The sequence below is a fragment of the Lissotriton vulgaris genome, chromosome 5 (genome assembly GCF_964263255.1).
Source record: "Lissotriton vulgaris chromosome 5, aLisVul1.2, whole genome shotgun sequence".
NCBI classification, from domain to species: domain Eukaryota; kingdom Metazoa; phylum Chordata; class Amphibia; order Caudata; family Salamandridae; genus Lissotriton; species Lissotriton vulgaris.
In genome coordinates this window covers 927,579,098-927,602,132 of record NC_141693.1, presented here as the reverse complement: position 1 = coordinate 927,602,132, position 23,035 = coordinate 927,579,098, and the positions used below count along the sequence as shown (strand labels likewise).

Genomic DNA, 23,035 nt, shown 5'->3' with positions numbered 1-23,035 from the left:
GACACGTCATTGAAGTGGCAATAACTGTGAAGTAAACGAATTGCATCAATTTATACAGATTCATTAATTTTTTTACTCGGCACGAGCGAGCCAAAATGTGTCTGTTCTTGTAATTGGGGGTATGGGGTCTTCCTGCACTAAAATATTTGAATGACACTTCTATGGATAGTGAAATCAGAGGTGTGAGCGTCATAAATCATAGGCGCCATCATCGGCTGCCTTCACTAATGTAGGCTGCCCAAGGAAAAATTCAGATACATTATTAAAGAATCATTACCTCTCATTGAGTTTCTGAAAAATCAGATGCTGGAATCCCAGAGAAGAATGATGTGGTCGGTTTTAATGAAGGGTCAGGAGGCGCTCAGAGTCCTTGTCCCCACCTTTGGGTGGTTTAATGGGTCCGGCACATTCATATTTGGTGGTTTCAATCAAATGAATAGTGGCTGAGCTTGATTTATTTCGGTCTATTTCACTGAGAGACTACATCTATTCTTCCCAAGTAATGGGAACACCGGCCATTGTTTGACTTTTTATGGACAACGCAGGATTATGGGGACTTGGTATCTTTGATTGCGACCGTGTAGAGATTGCAAGTGGACAGTTGTATGAGGTGTACCAATGGATGTAGGTCACAAATGCGACCTTATCGATACTTATGCTGTTCTGCACTGGTTTAAAGTACCTGCATGTGAGTTAAAGGAACCGCCAACATATGACCTTAAACTCATGATTGTCTATTTATTCTGTGTGCACTGTTTTCTCTTTGAGTAAAAGGTGATCAACAATTTATTGTAACTCTGGTCTTACATTGGTGTGGTAAAAATATTTTAGACGAGAACTCGTGTGACTGCAGTAACTGCAAGTACAGAGTGGCGTCCCAACGCCAACCCACTGCCATGCGTGCGTACTAACAAACTTTTAAGTAGGCTTGATGGCCTTATCTGTTCATTTAGTGTAGATCTGGAGGTGGATGAGAAGTTCACCCAGGAGTACTGTTAGCGTATAGATTCATCACAACATGCGTCTACAACATTCAGTTAGGTTGCGTGTTGGAGAACGGTCTATCTGAACGTAACATCATCTGAGTATCCTCCCATCAAGTGGAGGAGCCGATCGTACAGCTCTATGCTATGGGACCTGTCCATGAAACCGTCTGATTGATCACAGACATTGACTCAATCTGTCTTTGAAGCCTTCAAATTGGAGGAGCAATGGATTTTATTTCAGTGCATAGCAACCTTTGACTTTCTAAAGGACTCTACTATTTTTGCGGATTGATGGGACTCTCCTCCAATCCATCTGAACTCCTCCTCCTTCTAACTTTATCAATGGTGCGGTACATATGTGTGCTTTATTCTTGTGGATTCATTGTCCACTCAATTTCGTTTTCTAATCTTTTTTGCAATTTCTACTTGTTAAATGTCTATTTTTGCACCAACTGTCACTGTTAACTTATATATCTATGTCAAGCAGTGCTTAATTTGTAAAAGAAAAAGCGTCACGGCAGAAAGCCTTCCTCGAAAACCGGCTGCAGGCATTGCTGGATGTCTGTTTTGCGAAATGCCAAGGAGATTTCCTCTTGATTCCTCCTCATGCCTCTTTCATCCACCACCCTACACATGCTGTCTCCTTATCTCAGTCCTGTTGTTTGTTTGTAATTTGTGCTTTCTCCCTTTGTCGCTCTTATCCTTTCTTTCTCGTTGTTCTTCTTTCTCCATTTTCTGCCTTTCTCTCTCTCGTGCTGGGTCAACGTCTGATGGTGAAAAATACGTCCTGGAACCCAAGAATGAGCGCTGGTGCCCCCTTCCCCTCCACTCTCCACAACCACTGGCTCAAATTAAGCACTAGTGTCAAGCACTCCATTGCCCAACACTGGCCTGTTATGAAATAATTGTCCACGCCATTTCTCCTTGCCCAAGTTGTCAGTCTGTTTTAGCACAACCAGTGCCACCTCAGCTGACTGATCGTTCATCATTATTGCTAAAAACTCCAGCAAAATTACCAGCAAAGATATGGATCCAGCCGCAGACGGTGGACAACGTTGAAGCTAACCTCTAGAAGCATTGGACTCTAACATGACAGCTGCAGTGTGGTGAAGAGGATCCAGTTTCATACTCTTTTTTCCTCCCTAGAGATATTCAAATTGACCATAAGTTTCAAACACTACTGCCTGACAATACATTTATAGGTGAATATCTATTGTGAAAAGGGTTAGATTAAGTCAAACGTTTGAGGGAGAGAGGCATTGCTTTGTGACTAGGGGTGCTCTCCCGTGGAAGCTCAGTTTACAGACTCAATTAGAAAGAACAACAATCTTCACTTCAGAAAATGGCAGAAATCAATATTTTGCACTGGCCTTATCTGCGCACCGGCTTGTCGACAGGCAGCTTGCTGTTTCCTCTAAATGATTTTGCACATAAACACGGCTGAGTCCACTACATGTATGCTCAAATGGCTGAATATGTGATAGATTGGCACACTCTCACAAGTCATTTCACACAGCATAACATAACCAGCATCCAGAACCAATCCATCACCTTATTGAACATGGCAGATTTTGTGCGAACACAACTTCATGACTTTTTTTAACCTCAGTTGACCTTTTTTCAGCTGCCTTTCGGAGGCTTCTCCACAATACAGAGCATTTCCCACTGTCTCCGTAAGCATTGTTAGGACTTTGTGACCACAACATGTTTTATGGGTACTCCTTTCCAGGCGCAAATCTCATAAACACAACTTGTCCCGGATGGTTCAAACATCTGTGGTATTGACCCCTTCAGCTACGGAATGTTAAGCAGTTAGTTTGCTTAAAGGTGAGTTTGAAAGACAATGTTTCACTTTCGTTTACAGACAGGCATCAAAAAGTGCATATGTCGGGAGGAGCCGCGCCAGCGACCAAGATGGCCGCTTGAGCATCGGCTCCGCCGGCCGCCACATCCTAACCGACTATCCGGCACAGTATCCTGAGCCCTGTCCCTACCATCGGGTGGGTGGCCAGCACCTGAGTGGCTAGGTGAAATTCTGGCTCATTTGGTGGCTGCGGCGACTGAATACCGTTGTCGAGAAAATTGGGGCCTGTGGTCTCGGAGACCGGGGACCCGGGTGTGGAACCAGCCGGGACAGAGTGTCACAACATCGGCCGCTGAGACCGGAAGTGGCCGGTCGGATCCTGCTTTGTCGCATTCGAGTCGCGGCTGTGACGACGTGCGCCCCTCGACCTGACCATCGCAGTACTGGCCTACACTCGACTGAGGAGTGGTGGGTTTCCCCTGCCTTTGCGATCGAGATGGCATCAAGAGACTCTGAGAAGCCTCAACAGAAGACCTCGAGAACCAATCGACAGGTCCAGTCGAATCGCATCGATAAATATGCTATCTCCAAGGGGTCCCCCGTTGAAGCGAAACGACCTCCGGCTGGAGGTACCGATGGGGATTCGGTCGGCGACGACCCCACTATGAAAGACCTAATGTCCGCTATCACTGGTCTAATCTTCCTTGGGCAAGATGGACACAAAACTGGACACTGTCGCAATTGAGGTGGGCCTTCTCAGGGCTGACCTCACCAAAACTACTGAGAAGGTCAAGAACCTGGAGGTTAAAACGACGAGCCTCCTCGAGGATGTCTCTGAGCTTCAGAAGGAGGTGCGCGACCTCAAGGCGGCCCGACATTAATTTGATAGTAAGCTCGACGAGTACGAGGGTCGGGCGCGCCTCAACAATATCTGCATTTTGGGGGTTCTGGAAAAATCCGAAGGGGTGACCCCAGACCTTTTTGCCGAGGATCTCATCCTGAACCATCTCAAGCCGAAGGGCCTTAGTAATTTCTTTACTGTGGAGAGGGCACACAGGATTCCCGGGGGCCGCCCGAAGGTTGGGGCGCCTCCGCGTCCTATTATTGCCTGGGTCCTGAACATTTGCGACCGGGACACCATTTTGCAATTGGCGAGGTCCACAGGGCCGTTGGCCTATGAGAACGCTTCGCTGTTGTTTTTTCCGGACTTCACCTAGATGGTTCAGAGACAGCAACAAGGCTTTATGTCCGTAAAGCAGCGGTTGAGAGACAGGGATCGAACATGAGGGAAAGACCTGGTTCTTTGATAACCCTGAGGTGGCTGCGGACTGGTTGGATCGAGTGGAAGGTTCGGACACTGGGGCTCAGGCCCGAATGGACAACAGAGAATAGCGCACTGCTTGGAACTGTAAGCCGCACTCATCCTATCACTGGCGCAGGGGGTCTGGCCGGGGCTGTTTGTTCTCCCCCCCCCCCCTCCCCTTGAACTATTTTTTTTTTCTCGAGACTCTTTTTATGCGATTGTTCCTGCTGGGGGGGACTACGGTTGGTTTGGGATGGTGGGGGCGGGCGGCCTGTTGTAAAGTCCTCCTCCGTTTTTCTACCTTTAGATACTTATTAGTGGGGGTGACAGGTACACTGCGAGTTGGAGATGTGCATTTGCTACATGCGGGGGTGCAGGGTGGGGGGCCGGGGGTTCGGCTGTTGGGGATTTTTATGTGTTGATTTGTTTGTTGTAAGTGACCAGGGATTGCTGAGGGTGACCTCGGATCTCCTGTTCTTGATTGGTAGGATGCATGGCTTCCGCTAGACAGGGCCTGGGGTTCTCCGTCCTCAGCTGGAATGTGAATGGATTGGGTGACAAGATAAAACGCACTATGGTGAGTCAACTCGTTAAACGGCACATGCCGGATATCGTTTTGCTGCTGGAAACGCATCTAAGGAGAAGCGATGTATGGCGCTACACAGGGGAGAGTATAAGCTTGTTGCTCATGCTGGTTTTACTTCTGGTTCGAGGGGAGTGGGCATTTTACTGAAGAACTCCTTTCCCTTTACGATCCGATCGAGCTGATCTGACAATCGTGGTCGCTATATAGGCATATCGGGTCTCTGGGAGGGTAGGACGATTAGGTCGATTGTTTCTCTCACTGCTCGTTGGCATCATGGTGTTGGGCGGGGACTTTAACGCAGTCATGGATGGCGAACTAGATAGGCGCCCCTCCAGTGTGTTGGTGCCCTCTCCTAGGTGGCTACCCAACTTTATTTCCACGTCAGGGTTGTTAGATGCTTGGCATCTCCGACATCCAGGTGCCACTGAGTATACACATGCCTCAGCGGCGCACCATTCCCTCTCCAGAATTGATCATGTGCTTTTGCTGGAGGCCCAGCTGACCTTAATTAGAGAAGCGGCCCACCTGGCGAGGGGAGTCTCTGATCACTCGCCGATCTGGCTTCGGCTGTGTTTAGGGCAGGGCGATGTTGGTAGAATAGCTCCCATAAGTGCATGGTGTCTAAAAGATCCTGTGGTTAAAAAAGAACTTATGCAGGTCACAGATCATTTTTTCCACGAAAACGAAGGTTCAGTCACATCGAGGTGTTCCCTCTGGGAAGCGTATAAGAGCGTAATAAGAGGGGAGGCCCTCTCCCTTGTCTCCGGGCAGAAGAAGATGAGGAGGGAGGAATTGGATAGAGTGGAGGCGGAGCTTGTTGCCTTAGAAATCGCAGCTTCCTCCGGGAGTGACCCGGGGGCGAGTCATCGCCTCGGGCTGCTCCGGGATGAATATAAGTCTATGACGCGCGAAGGCGCAGCTCGCCTCAACACAGAGTAGGATCTAGGAGCACGGTGATAAGGCGGGGAAGTTGATCGCCTGGTTGGAAAAGGGTGACTGGGGGTCTTGTTTGGTGCCTGAACTGAACGTGGGTCCCGCGGTCATGTCGGATCCTCAGTCGATAGTTCAGGAATTTGCGCGATATTATGAGGAGGTGTACACTGCGGCTGGAACGTTTAGACACATGGAACGCCGACATGATTCGTGATATACTGATGCCTGCATTATCAGACGATCATAGGGAATTGCTGGACTCCGCCCTCACTAACGATGAGGTGGCTATGGCTATAAGAGGGGTCCACTCTGGTAAGGCTTCGGGCCCCAACGGTCTCCCCATCGAGTTGTTTAAGCCACATGCAGATCGATTGGCCCCATATTTGAAGGACATGTACATGGAAAGCCGGGATCCGGGGATGTTGCCCTATGACCAACGAGTCGCCAACATTGTAGTAATTTATAAGGAGGGTAAGCCCAGACTGGACTGCTCCTCGTACCGCCCTATTTCTTTGTTGAACGCGGAGCCCAAGATCCTGGCCAAACTGCTGGCCACCCGACTGGTAAAAGTTATCTCGACCTTGATCCATCCAAATCAGTCCGGTTTTATGCCCCGGCGGAACACTGCACTTAATCTCCGTCGGTTGCATGGTGTGGTGGCGGGCGGGTCCCACATCCATGAACCAGCAGTTTTGTTGTCTCTTGATGCTACTATGGCTTTTGACCAGGACGAGTGGCCATACCTTTTTGCGGTTTTGACAAAGCTGGGGATTGGCCCAGTATTTCTTGGCTGGGTCCGTCTTCTATATTCGGCCCCCATGTTTCGTGTGGTCGTGAACAACCATATATCGTGTGACTTCTCTCTCGGACGGGGAACGAGACAGGGATGTCCCCTCTCACCTCTTTTGTTTGCTCTGGCTTTGGAACCGCTTGCGGCTTGGGTGCGGTGGGACCGCTCAATCAGAGGGCTCCGTTGGACCGCGGACTGCGAGGACAAGATTTCGCTTTACGCTGATGATATCTTGCTATACTTGACCTCCCCACGCAGTTCCCTTATTGTTTTTATGGATGTTCTGGCCATCTTCGGCAGAGATTCGGGATTTGCGATTAATTGGGCGAAGTCCGTCCTTTTTGTGTTGAGCGGAGACCCCCCCTAGAGTACCTGAAAACTGCCCTGTGAGGCTGGAGTCGGTTAGCTTTCGCTATCTTGGGTTCCAGATTTCTGGTCACCCCAAGGTGCGCTTCTGGTTGAATCTGCTGCCTCCCTTAGCTAGACTCCGATCGGACGTGGTGCGGTGGACGGCTCTCCCACTCTCTCTCTTGGGCCGGGCTGTCCTTTTCAAATTGATGGCTCTCCCGCGATTCTTATAAGCACTACAGAACTCCTTCGACCCTGTGCCGCAGTCGTACTTCAGCGAGATTGAGTCTCTACAGCGTAGCCTTCTGTGGGAGGGGAGGCCGCGCATTGCTCTGTCGAAATTGATGCTGCCATGGTACGACGGAGGCATCGGTTTGCCCCATATTCGGAAATACTATTGGGAATCTCAGCTGGCCCCCATAAATCACGCTCTATACGGCTCTCCGGTGGACCCCGGATATGCAATGGACCGCGGCCAAGTGCCGGGGGAGAGTACACCCGTGTACTATATGCGAAGCGTGGTCGGTTCCCGTTGGTGGGGCCTCCCTCGATCTCTACAAGAGTATGGCATGAGGCCAATAGAGATCTCAAATGGGCTGGTCGCTTGACATTGGCTACTCCCCTGTGGAGTTCTGAGATGTTGGGGATGCTCTGGAAAACCAAGGGGTTCGATCGTTGGGACATGATCGGTGTAACCCAGGGTCGAGATATATGGGGTAAGGACAGGGTGCTGACATTCGAGGAATTGCAGGCCAAGCATCAGCTGAATGAGACTCAACGGTTTAGGTACTTTCAGATCAGTCATGCTTTGAGTGCCGTTGTCCCCAGAGGTGAGATGCTTCCAGTGGCCTCTCCACTGGAGGATCGTTTACTTGATGGTCTAGTACCCACTAGGGTGATCTCCTTAACGTATAGCAAGTTGATCAACAATACTGAGGACCCCTTGGTGGTGTTGTGTGGACAGTGGGTTGCTGATGGCTTTGTTCTGGATGACGAGGACTGGAGGGAGGCGGTGGCGTCCCCCAAGGAAGTGGCGGTCCCTATGAGGCTCCGTTTGCTCCAACTTAGGATCTTACATCGCTCCTATGTCACGGGTCCCGGGTTACAGAGGATGGGCCTGGCTGGGTCTGCTGACTGCCGAAGAGGGTGTGGGCTGCCTGGAACGTTCCTGCACATATTGTGGGAGTGTGAGAGGGTTTGTTATTTCTGGACCAAGATACACACAATAATGAGTGAAGTATGGGGAGTGAGTGTTGAGCTGGAGGCCAGGAGATGCTTGTTGAATGTGTGGGAGCCTACGGACCTGCCAAGCCATGGTAAGGTCTGGGTGGCTCTCGCATGTGTGATTTCTAAACGAAACATAGCGCAGCTCTGGGATGCCTCTCGGGCACCTCGGGTAAGGAAGTGGATGGAAGATCTTGACTGGTGTATGTTCCGTGAGAAGTCAGTGTATGTATCCAGGGGGCGACCCCGCAAAGGGGTCAAGATATGGGGAACCTGGAATGCCTACCGCGGTGATATCTGCGAGCCGCCGGAACTCGAACCTACGGTCATGGACCGGGAGGACTCCTAGGCCCTTTTCCTTCTTCTTAAATCTCTTGCTGCTATTGTCGGGAGCTGCATCCATAAACATGTAACAGTGGACACCCGATACACCCTGGTCAATGTTTGTGTACCGTATTGTTGATTTCTTTTGTTAATAAAAAGAATTAAAAAAAAAAATGCAAAAACATATGTCCTAGTGTTAGGATTTGGATCTGGAAAGGCTTACTCAGCACTATTTAGAGTCATTTGAGACAATTGTTTTTCTCCTTAATGAACAACATTTCAGTATTTTGTAGCATGCAGTGATTCTTTTTATTTCAGAGGATCCAATCTCTGATGTCCTTTATTTTTCAGACCAACGTCATTTTAATGTAAAAAATATTTTCAAAATGAGAACACTTAAATATAAATGACCAAACATCAAACTTGTATTTCCTTACTAGAATATGCATTGCACTGGCAGTTCACTTGCTAATTAGCTGCACTCCTTCCCTCCTACTGTTTAGCCTCGCAAGTGGAAGCGTCAGCACTCGCTGACAATGCCACAAGCACATTGTCCTGATGCTCAACTCAAACAGATGCTCTGGAAACTTTGTGTTAGTAGGGAACTACAAAGGAGTGTGGGTAGAAGCAGCATGTCCTTGCCTTTAATGATGTTGTCTGCCATGATGCAACCTCGTGGCCCCATCTTCTCTCTTTTTCATGCATACTTTTCTGTCAGTTCCACCCTCTTCTGCATGTCCCTAGATCATGAAGGTAATATTCCTCACCAGGGCCTGGTCAAAGAAAATATTTGTTCGAGTCAATTAAGTTCCTTAATAGACAGTAACCTCTATTTGAATTTTAATTTACTGTGAAACGAATTATTTTTCCCCAAAGCTGGCAGGATGGCTCATTGAGTTAATTGCTCACTGCTGAGATGTGCGGATATCTGTAGGTAATATAAAAATAGCACATCACTCATTAGGAGCATCCGTTTAGACGCAGTAAAAACAGGTAAGAGCAAGATATGTACATAAGAATACTGTATGATGATAAGCAGTGTGATGCAGGTCATCTTTAATTTAGGGGCTCTCCCTTTAAAAAAAAACTATATTTGTTTCAGTATTCAACCTCACATCGCCCCCTCATGCATTCAGTGGGTTTATGGGCCTTTCTGTTCTGTAACGACCATGAGATACCCATCCTGTGGTGGGTCTTCCTACTTGGTTAGATGTACAACTACTGAGTATCCACCACTGGAGTTTTTATATCTCAAGACGAGGCGCCTTAAACCAGTAGGGGAGTTACTTATTTTAGTTTCATATCTGTAAATGAAGTTGGTAAGTATAGAAAAAAGAAGACTGACTACCTTAGCAAGAGACAAGACATTCAGCTGGTGAGGATGCTATTACATAAATTCACAGAGAAATATGCACATTTTCAATGAAAAGAATTATGGAATATCCCAAACAATGCCTCCAAAAATCCTGCTTTGAGGTCAGAGTGGCCATGCCTAAGACATGAGTCAGTGTGATGTCACAGGATGATATGCCGACATTGTCCACGAATTTACCTTTGTGCACCTCACCGTGCTCAGTGTGTGTCAGCTTTGCGTAAAATATTTTTTTGCCAGTGCTGTTAGTATCAATATAAGTACTTGGGGAATGCTAAGCATCAATTTTTCAACAAGAGTTAAGTCTGCTGAGATGGTGGCTGAATATTTGTAAGAGATATTACTGCTGGGAAAGATTAATGTTCCTTAGCAATGTTGACTTGCTAATCATTATGGGGACGTTCCCTAAAGCTAATGGTGCATCTAAGCATAGGAGCATCTACGAGAACAAGTTCCCAATAACAGAACCATGAACGGCGGAATTTTACTCTTGTAAACGCCATTTGATCACACTGAAGTTCCTACCATGAGAGGGAAATGTTGTATGAGCTAATCGGGTCTTGCTGGAGGATTGCACAGAATGAGTCTACCGTTGTTGAAGGAAACCCAAAAACATGTAAGTTTGTGGGTAGTTCACATTTTTTGCTGGTAGTTTCCCACCACAACACTCAAACAGATATTCTACCCTTTTATTTCAATAGCCTCTGAAAGTTACAGATTAGTTCTTTTTTTTTTAACAATTCTTTATTGAATTTTTTACAATAGATATATATAAACCCACCCTCCCCACCCCTAAAAGCTCCCCCCGATACAGGCAACAATACAAAAAAAATATATATAAAATATAATAATTTTAGCTAAGGCAACACAGAAACCAAAAGATAGTAAATACAAGAAAGACAAAAGTAAAAGTAATTAAAATATCATCATTACAATCTATTATTTCAATGCTAGTCCGATCTCTCTAACCATAGTCTGACTGGATCCCAAATTTCTAGTCCTTCCGGCTATAAATAGCTATTTCGAGGTTGTATGTAGCTAGGAAACGCATCCACCATTGTTGGAATGTAGGTGGATATTGATCCAACCAGGCTGATGTCAAGCAAATTCTTAATATTGCCATTGAGATAAATATGAGTCCCTGCATGGCATTAGGTCTAATAGCCCTATCCACCCCTATTATTATTTCTGCTGTGGTAATCTCCAGATTAGTCTCTAAAATCTCGGATAGAAAGATAGAAATTTCTCGTTTGATGGTGTCTAAAGTATGGCATGTGGCCAGCATATGTATCAAATCAGCCTTGAGCATCATGCATCTAGGGCAGAGAGTACCTTTGCACACGCTCCATTTAGATATTTTTTTGGGGGTGTAGTAGAGTTGAAAAAAAGTTTTGTAGAATTGGGCTTGTAATTTGGTGGACATTAATATAGAGCTTGACAGTTCCAATGCTTTATAGGCTAGTTCTTCTGTAATATCTATTTTATTTTGCCAATTAGTTGCATGTTTATCTACATAATCTGGTAGTGCTGTGGGTAAATCTTTATAGATCTCTCCAATTTTGACCCTTTCTGATCTAACCACATTTTCTATTGCTAAAGTTTTCTTAATACAACCGCTGCCACCCCCCTTCTTTAGGATAAAATCCCTGACTTGCAAGTATTTGAAAAAATCCCGGGAATCCAAGCAATATTTAGTTTTAGGGGTTCAAATGAACAGAAACCCATGGAATCATACAGAGAACCCACCTTTGAAATTCCAGATCTGACCCATCGTCTCATACATGAATCCATAAAAATTCCAGGAAGATTGGTATTGTTCTCTAGCGAAGTATAGTAAGACAACCCACAAATCCCCAGAAGTTTTCGAACCGGATTCCAAACGGAATAAATACCCTTAAGTGTTTTAAAATGCACTTTTTTAAGATGGCGATCATATGTTAGTTTCCATAGATGGTTAGTAGCCTCATTCCCAAGGATAAGTTCCTGTGGAGTTGGAACGGTCTGAGTTGGATTAAGATCTTTTCTAGTGGTTAAAAATAAACGACTATATTTAATAAGTGTAGCCCACCAATACAATTTAAAGTTAGGCAGGGCTAAGCCGCCTCTTTCCCTTGAATGTGTAATAAATCTATGGGCTCTGCGTGTTGTCCCGTAACCCCACATAAAACGAGAAAAGATGTTGTCTACTTCCTTAAATAGTGATGAATCAAAATTTAGACAGATTGTACGAAAGAAGTACAAAAATTTGGGGAAGAATACCATTTTGATAAGGTTACACCTCCCAATGATTAAGTGTAAATTGTGCAGCCTTGTTAAATTGTTTTTGGTTTGTTTCAATAAAGGGTCTAAATTCAAGGTCACTAAGTTGTTTAGGTCAGCGGTGATGTTTACACCAAGACATAAAGCATTGTCCACAACCCTTCTGTCAACTAGGTTAATTTTGCTGTTAATTATAATCTGGGTTTTTGTTTGGTTGAATTTATAGCCAGAGATCTCCCTTAATTTTTCGCTTCTTCCTCCATTACTTTAACTGTTATATTTGGATTAGCTGTAACAATCGCAATATCATCTGCGAAAGCTAGGGTCTTAGTATCACCATTAGATGTCCTCATTGGTTGTATAGTTTGGTTCATTTCAAGCTTTGTGATAAATGGATCGATAAATATGGCAAAGAGTAGGGGAGAGCAGGGACATCCCTGCCTTGTACCTCTCGTGACTTTGATGGTATCGGAGATATCCCCATTTACCATAACCACTGCTTCTGAAGTAATATACATTTTCTGAACGGCTTTAATGAATTAGTCCCCGATCCAGCTCTTTGACATGGCCGACCATAAATATTGCCAGGAGACCCTATCAAATGCTTTTTCTGCATCAAGCAATATTAGGCCCATAGGGTCTCCTGCTACCTCGGCCATGTCAAAGAGAGTGATCACCCTCTGTACATGATCAGTCGTTGATCTCCCTGGGACAAACCCATGCTGTCTAACAGATATAATTTTATGGATTATGGGTGCCAATCTACTTGGTAGCAATTTTGAAAATATTTTGGAGTCGTTAAGAATTAAGGTAATTGGGCGATATGTACCTAATTCGGTTGGATCTTTATTTTTTTTAGAAACACATGAGTAAACAACTTGGTTAAGATATCTTTTAATACACTACTAAATCTGGCATAGAATTCCACAGGAATTCCATCTAGACCTGTAGCTTTTCCGGAAGGGAGGCTCGTATAGATAGTAATATTTCCACCCAATCTGGAATTCCTGCAAGAATTGCTTGATCTGCTTGGGATAAGCAGGGCCTTGTAACTACGTCAAAATATTCATCGATTTTTTACTGACTATTGCCTGTCTCAGTATAGAGCTCTGAGTAATATCTCTTAAAGGCTTCCCTAATTTCTTTTGGATCGTGGGTTAAACCGTGGATAGGATCTCTAATTGCTGTAATCATCGTTTTGGAATTTTGCTGTCTTATACTGATTGCCAATTGATGCCCCACCTGTTCACTCCAATCATATATTTTCTCCTTGTTCGTGGTAGCCTTACTGATCGCTTTTCTAGTGAATATTTCTGATATTAGATTTTTTGTTATAGTTACATCCCTGACAGCCCCTTCTATATTATTTCCACCTTGTAATAGTCTCACTAGGTCTTCTTCCTTTCTAGCCAGATTGTCTTGTAGATTTTTCAAGTTTTGTTTTGCCTCTTGGTTACTTTGGATTGAAAATCTGAGAGTTTCCCCCCTTATTCCTGCTTTTAATGCATCCCAAACCACCTCCAACGGAGCACTACCCATATTAAACTTTAAGAACTCTGGGATCCATTTCTCCATATGTTTACAGTATTTTTTGTTAGTTAATAGCGCTCTTTCAAAAGCCCAATGACTGCGATCAGATTTAATTATCTGAGTATCGAGACTCATAATTAGCGGGTTATGGTCAAAGAAGACCCTGGGCAACCAATCAATGGTGCATTTGGAAAGGATAGTATTTGACAAAAAAAAGTAATCCAATCTAGCCAGTTTTTGATGGGGGTGGGAAAAAAAGGTATAACCATGGTTGTATGGTTGTTTCATCTCCCGACAATCTACAACCCCATGATTAAAACAAAGTTCTTCCATGGCCTTATATGTTTTTGGTTTCCTGCCTTGATAAATAAATGTGTGTACTGAAAGCCATACTGGTAGAAGATTAATATGTAAATCACCACACACAATCATGGGAACCGGCCAATGTGCTAGTTCATTAGATAAAAACAGCAATGGGTCCGGATCGTCGGTAACACACCCATAAGTTGAGCAAATAGTGAATTTTTCCCCCCCACTAGTATATTGGCACTCGGTTATAGCCCATCTGCCACATGGGTCTGAAGCTGATCTTGAAAAACAACCCCCCCGTGCCAGGATAGCTACCCCACGAGTTTTAGTTGTTTGTGAAGTGGCTACAACAACTCTATATCCCAGGTCATTAAGAAGATGTTTTTGGGACTAGGGCAGCTAAGGATTAAATGTTTTTAAAGTGACTGAAGAGTGGTTGGTTTAGGAAATGTATAATACCCCAGGTTTGACTAGAATCAGTTAAGCATAGATGGTATAAAGAGAGTGGTCTTCAGCATGAGTTGTGACAGGCCCACTCAGAGACAAGTCTATGGGCAATGGAAGCACTAGGTTTTTAACATGGTGGATAGAATGGTGCTTAATGCACATTTAAATTTCGACCAGAATTATGATGTAATAATCTTCAAAATAATACACTTTTAAACAGAATATGATGGAAAAGTAAAATTATATTGGATTTCATAAAGGGCACAAGATCTCTAAAGTTCAAGAAAAAGGTCACAAAAATTGTCGGCATTAAAAAAAATGTCTTCATCTGATCCAGAAGATGGCCCCCTAATTAAACCTTCTTCCGCAGATGACTTGGCAAAAGGATACAAATAATGTGCTGCTGATTTGCAACTACACATTAGGAAAGTAATCAATGAATTACTGAATCAGGAAAACTTTAGATTTTCACTGCTAAAGAAATTGGTCTTGGACTCTAGAAAGCTACTAAACTTTGGGCAAGCTCCTAAACCCTTTTCCTGGGAAATTAATCAAGAAAACAGTAGTCAACCAATTACAATACATGGTCGACGTCAGCCTTCCACCTTACCAACAATTAGATTTGTGACATAAATTAGTTTTATACTCGATGATTCTTATGATACTGATGAGATGCGCTTTTAATGGACTAGATCAAAACCTGTATTCTATTGTTGCCGTGCTTCTAAGAGGTCTTTGATGAACCTAACCATGAGAAACTATTGGAAATAGATCATCCGTGCTTTGCTATTAAAAGTACCAACCTAAATTTGTCAGTTCATAGAGTGGGTTTATGTTTCCTTGTGAGTGGATGTTTTAATTGCCTATTTACATTTCCTACTCATGTTTCGATGGCTCTGGAGCATTTTGGCTCTATCCTTCTTTTTGATTGGTTGAGTTTATCCTTCCACTGCTTATGTCAGGGAACCATTTTTTCAAACTTCATTAGTGTATTACAACTCAGTGGGTGTGCATGTCCTGCTCCTTTCTCTTTTTCTCTCTCTTGCGATGATAAAGCCCATCTTCTGTTTTCCCTTTGCGATACAGCACACTGTTACAGCTCTGCCCTGTGTCATGCACTGTCTTTCCCCTCCCCTCCTTTTTCTCCCCTTTCTTGCCTTTCTCTTCCCTGATTTTCTCTTACCCAGCATGTCTTTCTCTGCATTCACTGCAACCCCATCCCATGCTTATCGCTCATGGATTTGCCAATGTCAGATGCTTTTAAATTTGTACCGGCGTTGGCAAGACTAAAAGCAACAGGCAACCCAAAATATTGGTAAACAAGCATTTACAATGCAATAGATCTCGCCTTCAAAAATGTTAGAGCTATTGGCATTGTAAATTACAAACTTTTTATTTATGGGTTGGTTTTGAAAACAGATAAATAAATGGCATTGTCATTTACAATGCCAATAGCTTAATCTCTTGCAAATGCGAGACCTATTGCATTTGCACAGAGAGAGAGAGACACACACACAGAGCCACGCACACACAGACTCAAACACACACAGAGCCAGACACACACACACACAGAGCCACACACCCTCACAGAGCCACACACACACACACAGCCACATACACACTGAGCCCCACACACACACAGACCCACACATAGACCCCCACACACACACATAGACAGAGCCACGCACACACACACAGAGCCACACACACACATACACAGAGCCACACGCACGCACACACAGAGCCACACACACACACAGAGCCACACACAGCCACACACACACACAGAAGCACACACACACATACAGAGCCACACACACACATACAGAGCCACACACACAGAGCCACACACACATACACAGATCCGAAACACACACACAGAGACACACACACACACACACAGAGCCACACACACACACAGCCACACACACACAGAGCCACACACACACACACAGAGCCACACACACACACATACAGAGCCACACACACAATGCCACACACACACACTCACACACACACACACACACCCACACACCCACACACACACACACACACACACACACAGAGCCAGCGTTCATTTCAGCAATAGATGGTGCCACTTGGTGGCTGTGCAAAGCACTGCAGGGACTAATCGCAAACCGTAGTTTAACAGTAAATAGGGTTTAATAATACTGTGCAAAACTCTCACTCTCCTCACGCCCATTGGCAGGCCCCACGTTGTGGAATTGCTCTGGGTAATATCGCAAGGTTCTGAGTTGAGCTGTGCAGCTTATAAAGCAGTCAATGGCAGATGCTTTTAAATTTGTACCGGCGTTGGCAAGACTAAAAGCAACAGGCAACCCAAAATATTGGTAAACAAGCATTTACAATGCAATAGATCTCGCCTTCAAAAAATGTTAGAGCTATTGGCATTGTAAATTACAAACTTTTTATTTATGAGTTGGTTTTGAAAACAGATAAATAAATGGCATTGTCATTTACAATGCCAATAGCTTAATCTCTTGCAAATGCGAGACCTATTGCATTTGCAGAGAGAGAGAGACACACACACACAGAGCCACACACACACAGACTCAAACACACACAGAGCCAGACACACACACACACAGAGCCACACACACACACAGAGCCACACACACACACACAGCCACATACACACACACACTGAGCCCCACACACACACAGACCCACACATAGACCCCCCACACACATAGACAGAGCCACGCACACACACAGAGCCACACACACACATACACAGAGCCACACACACACACGCACACACAGAGCCACACACACACACAGAGCCACACACACACACACAGAGCCACACACACACACAGCCACACACACACACAGAAGCACACACACACATACAGAGCCACACACACAGAGCCACATACACAGATCCGAAACACACACACAGAGCCACACACACACACAGAGCCACACACACACACACACAGAGCCACACACACAAAGCCACACACACACACACACACACAGAGCCACACACACACACACAGAGCCACACACACACAGAGCCACACACACATAGCCACACACACACACAGAGCCACACACACACACACAGCCACATACACACACACACACACTTAGCCCCACACACACACAGACCCACACATAGACCCCCACACACACACATAGACAGAGCCACGCACACACACAGAGCCACACACACACATACACAGAGCCACACACACACACGCACACACAGAGCCACACACACACACAGAGCCACACACACACACAGAGCCACACACACACAGAGCCACACACACACACACAGCCACACACACACAGAAGCACACACACACATACAGAGCCACACACACATACACAGATCCGAAACACACACACAGAGCCACACACACACACAGAGCCACACACACACACACACACACACAGAGCCACACACACAAAGCCACACACACACACACACACACAAAGCCACACACACAGAGCCACACACATACAGAGCCACACACACGCACACAGAGCCACACACACACATACAGAGCCACACACACACACTCACACACACACACTCACACACACACACACACACACACACACACACGCACACGCACACACACACACACACAGACACACAGAGCCAGCGTTCATTTCAGCAATAGATTGTGCCACTTGGTGGCTGTGCAAAGCACTGCAGGGACTAATCGCAAACCGTAGTTTAACAGTAAATAGGGTTTAATAATACTGTGCAAAACTCTCACTCTCCTCACGCCCATTGGCAGGCCCCACGTTGTGGAATTGTTCTGGGTAATATCGCAAGGTTCTGAGTTGAGCTGTGCAGCTTATAAAGCAGGAAACGCCACATGACAGCAAGGCCAAGTTCACGCCACCACCAAGTTTGATATTACGGTGACACACACCAGGCCACTCTCGAACAAGCACTTACTTCCTCGAGGAGAGACCTCCAAAACCGAAAACATCTTTGGTCCAGGAACACTACCACCAGTGTGTAAATATAAGAGAGTCATGAAAACAACACTGCACCAACAAGGATTGATTTATGTGGCTCTCTGCTTCCACATAGACTGCAGTGATCATATTAACCAACATAACGTAAAATAATGAAGTTCCCATTAATAAGATTCATTTCCATTTATTTTTCATGTGAGGGAGTGTGTGGAAGGCTAACAAAATAGTTACAGAATATTTTGTTCTTTGTAATCACATATTTGAGCCTGCCCCACGATCACTGACCCGGGCCCCTTTGCACGGAGGATCAGCGTTATAGTAGTTTCTTTACCACACCTCGACAGCCGATTAAAATTTGGAACAATACAAGTCAAAACATTATCTTGCTCGGATTAGGTATTCTTTCAGGAGCCTAACAATCTCTGGAAACCTCAGATGCAAATCACATTCCTAAATTTTCTACTAAACTGCCACATGCAGAAATTTGTACGCTCAATTTGGAATTTCAGATAAATGTTCATTACCTACATGCGACACTGCGAGTAAGTAAGACTCTCGCTCTCGAATGAGCCGCCGCGTTTCATACCCCGATCTTGCTGCAGTTCCACCCCAAACTGTGCCGTCTTACCACTAGACAACGTGTTTTTCACCGGCATGGCTACAGGACAGTATCACCGACTACAGATCGGACAGATGAAGCTCCACTTCCAGCAGCGGCACAATTCCTTACGTGAACAATTTCGCGCATGCTCCGTCCAGGTATTTGAAAGGAGATGCCTGTCTGCCCATTCAACCAAAATGAAAGTCAAAGTCAAAGTCAAAAACCACTTTATTCGATTATTAAAAATCATAAAAGCATGCTATACAGAAGTAAAAATAGTTGCTCAAATTTATCATGAAATCAGTTTAAAAAAAAGAACACAATGTCACATTAAAAAATCAGTTAATCATATACATTACACTTCTGTTATCAAACAATCTCTCTCCTGTTGTACTGCTAATCTTAACCTTCTACTGCGGAATGATGTGACCAGAAAACTTGCCACACCAAACATAATTACAGGCGATACCATTAATTGCAAGTGCCGTAGTGCAGGTTTCGACTGAATGAATGCTTTATCTTTTAACAGTGGAAAAATAAACCTTTTCTGGCTTAATGATAAAAGGAACAGAAAAACATGAAGTGCATAGTATCTTGCAGCGAATAATCATCACATTTACAAGGTGCACTGTCCTCAGGCTTACTCCATCCCTGTATGTCACTTAAAACCATATGGATTTGGTTAAGCCGCAATTTTGTCAGTAACCATCTATGGAAGGGGATCGTAACAATAGAAAGATACGGTTGCATGGTTAAGGATGAGATGAGCAAGTAATGAGCCCTAATCGTAGGTTTACCTATTTCTTCAGATTCCCGCTCAGTCTCACAAGACTTGATGAAATGTAATTTCTCCCAAGTTAAATCAGCTTTAGTCAGCCCCTCAGGGTTAAAGAAAATATCGGGGCGCCCCAGTTTCGTGGTGTCCGTTTTAATATAGGTTAGCCACTAAATTTCCTTCACCTTCTCAAGTTTCAGGCAATCCTTGATTATCTTGTGGTTTAATGTGAGATTGGGGTTCAGCCATAATCTAATCCATAGAAGGATGGGAGCCATATGTATTATGTCTGCAAGGTAACCCATCCCCAGCTCTAGGTGAATCGCAAAGGTGGCAGTTGATTGTGGAACGCCCAGAAGGGCACGGAAGAATTAATTTTCTTCTCTTTGGATGGAATCTGCTTTTACATATCCCCAAATTCCTGCCCCATACCTGGCTATTGACTTAGTTTTTGTCCTGTATATGGCTAAAATTGCTTCACACGGTTTTCCACCTAATCTTTTTGCAAAGCCTAGTATTGGGATTATACCAAAATGAAAGAAATAGAAAAAAACATCTATTTCTTTCATTTTGGTATAATCGCTGCACCCACGCTTTACTTTTAAAATGTTATAAGTAAAGCGCTGGTGCCGCGATTATACCAAAATGAAAGAAATAGATGTTTTTCTATTTCTTTCATTTTGGTATAATCATGGCACCCGCGCTTTACTTGTAACATTTTAAAAGTAAAGCGCGGGTGCCGCAATTATACTAAAATGAAAGAAATTTCTCATTTAGACCCGTCCAACTTGGATGGGCTCGGCCTGACTTCCTGCTGGAGTAAAAGGTTAATTATCTTTTTCATAGGGCCATCTGTTTGGACCCATAAAGAAGATAACAAACCTTTTACGCCAGCAGTAAGTTGGGGAAGTCCGTCCAAGTGGAACGGACTCCAAAGAGAAAAGTGTACGTAAGAAGACGCTCTTTTCCAATGGCTGGCCACCGTTAACCCTAAACGGTGACGCCAGCCAATGGAAAAGAGGGGCGAGGCTTAATGCCCGCTAGTGAAAGTCACCTAAAATCATAACATCTCGCCAGCGAGACTGCGCAAGCGCAGCCTACGCAGGCCAAGACCTAGAAATGGCGGTAAAAAATGCACTTCAAGGTGGCTATCTGTAGTTCTAGCTTTACCAGTGCCAGCTCAGATTAATAAGCATGGCAAAGCCAATAACTGCTAAATATAAACATAGGCAAAGCGAGACCGATAGGCTTTGCCAGTGCTTGTTTATGAGTTGGAACTTTAAGATCATCCTCTCTTTCAGTGACCTGTGGAGAACATCCTTGGGCAGCTCAATCTATTGCCCTGCTCAGCATGTGTATGGAACTACTGGGAGACCTAATGCCAGAGTTCTAAATAAACATTGACCTATGTTCTTGTGCTCAGTTATCCCTGGGGTTTGCATGGTATGAGGAAATTACAAAATCCTACTAACCATGCAAGAAAATGTTCTGGCCTCATATTCATTAGCTGAACTTAGTGAAAATCCATCATTACACCAGTTCTGATGCTAGTTGCAAAGTGCACTCTAGACACAGTCTTCAACAGTGGCGTCTCTAATTTGACTAATTACTCAAAAGGTGATGGGGGAATGCTTGCAATACATCTCTTGCAATACATCTCTTGCAAGGCTCTCTTCCCCACCATGCCTCCTTCATTTGGGCCCAGCCAGCCCAGTCTTAACCCTTCTTCACTGGGAACTCTCTGAAAAAGAACACATACAAATCAAGACCAGTTTAGGCCTGATTGGGGCTCTTCGTCGGGTGTAGCTTGGTTCCAGTTGCACTGCGAGAATGAGACCCACGTCTGGGCATACCCTGCCCCTTAGAGCGATACATCAAACACTGAAAGGGTGATGGGAGGAATGCTAGCAATATGTCTAACTACTGGCAACCACTTGGATCAGCATTCTAACACATCATTTTTTTGCCCACCATGCCACATCAGTTTGGACACAGCCATATGCAAATCAGTCTTGACCCTGCTTCAGACGGAACAGTTCAGCATGAACTGCCAGGTCGTCCCTGAACTGTAACAAAAGCAACTCAAGTGCAGCTTTAATTGTGGCTGGTCAGTTGAGTTTAGCTTTATTCTAGTGGCATAGACAGCACCGGACCCACTTCTGGCCCTACCTTTAGATCGAACACAAAAGGGGATGGGAGGATGCTTGCTATAAGTCTAACCACTGTCAGTCTAAAGTGATCAAATGATCCTTTAAATATTCTGAAGAAAATAAAACCCCTAAATGAAAGTGCAGGTTTTAACAGGCGACACAAGGATACATTCTGTCTCATTAAGACACCAGTATAGCTGTTCTGGGGCCTATCCAAGATAGTTATTGTCCTTCAAAAGGCGGTCTCTCACGCTAGTGAAATATTAGTAACAGGAGCCTAGAAGAGCAATAACTTCGCTCTCATTTTGATTGACCGCTAGTTGGAAGCAGGGGAGAGGATGTAGCTTAATGACCAGAGCTGCCGACTTTGCAACTGGGGAACCAGTTCAAGTCTCGGCATCCACTCAACATCCTGTGATTCTGGGTAAATCACTTAATCTCCCCGTCCCTGCCAATAATGAATGTGTCTTTCTGTAGTGTAACCTCATGTGAAGCGTTCCAATACCTTCAAGTCGAGTTTGCGCTATATAAAATTGCACACACAAAATAAAAATTCAAGACCTTCTGCATTGTGGGCAAAGCTTGGCATCTCCAACAAATATTGTAATTCCTTAAAATGTATTCATGTTTGTGGCGCACAGAGCAGAAGAAGAAATCTTGCTCAATGCACTGTGAGACTGATTCAACTCAGCTTTAGAATGAGGACGCATTTCGCTTTTCTGCTACAAGGCCGGCCTTAGGCATGTGCAAACTGTGCACCTGCACAGGGCCACCAAACCCCAGGGGCCTCCATGCCAATATATATCCTTATTATAATACTCCTCTGAGGATGGATACTTATTTGCGTGGCGACCCCTGGCAGGGATTTGGCGGCCTCCGGCTCTGTTCCACTTCCTATCACCCTGACCCCCCCTCCTGAGCTCCGGGGGGGGGGGGGGGGGGGGCTCTGCCCGACCCCCTCTTCCGGGGCCCCCTACCTACGCTCCCTGCGCAGGGCCACCATGAGCCTAGAGCGGCCCCTGTCTGCTACTACAGATGCTGAGCCTTGGCCTAATTACAGCCCTCTTTTTTATCCAAACGTTGATGTGAGAATTTTAGGGAATACTATTTAAGTTAAGTCACTCTGATAAAGCAATGGAGGAAGAATATTACAATTAGTATGTTAATTAGCTGTTACAGTAACGAGGCATCCAAGCATTGTATTTACCTTCGGCTATGGAGTTAGTAACTTGTTTTTCAGTGATGCACATATTTCTTCTTACAGGAACTGTCCAGGTAGATCAGAGTTCACTAGGAATTATTTACTGAGCAAAGATGTTGTATGGAGCAGT

The 23,035-nt window shown here is 44.8% G+C and overlaps 1 protein-coding gene across 1 annotated transcript in view; it reads left to right on the top strand.

Moving 5' to 3' along the window:
• INPP5A (inositol polyphosphate-5-phosphatase A) overlaps positions 1-23,035 on the top strand; it is a 1,335,101-nt gene that overhangs the window by 531,785 nt on the left and 780,281 nt on the right. The gene's annotated exons all lie outside the window — the stretch shown is intronic.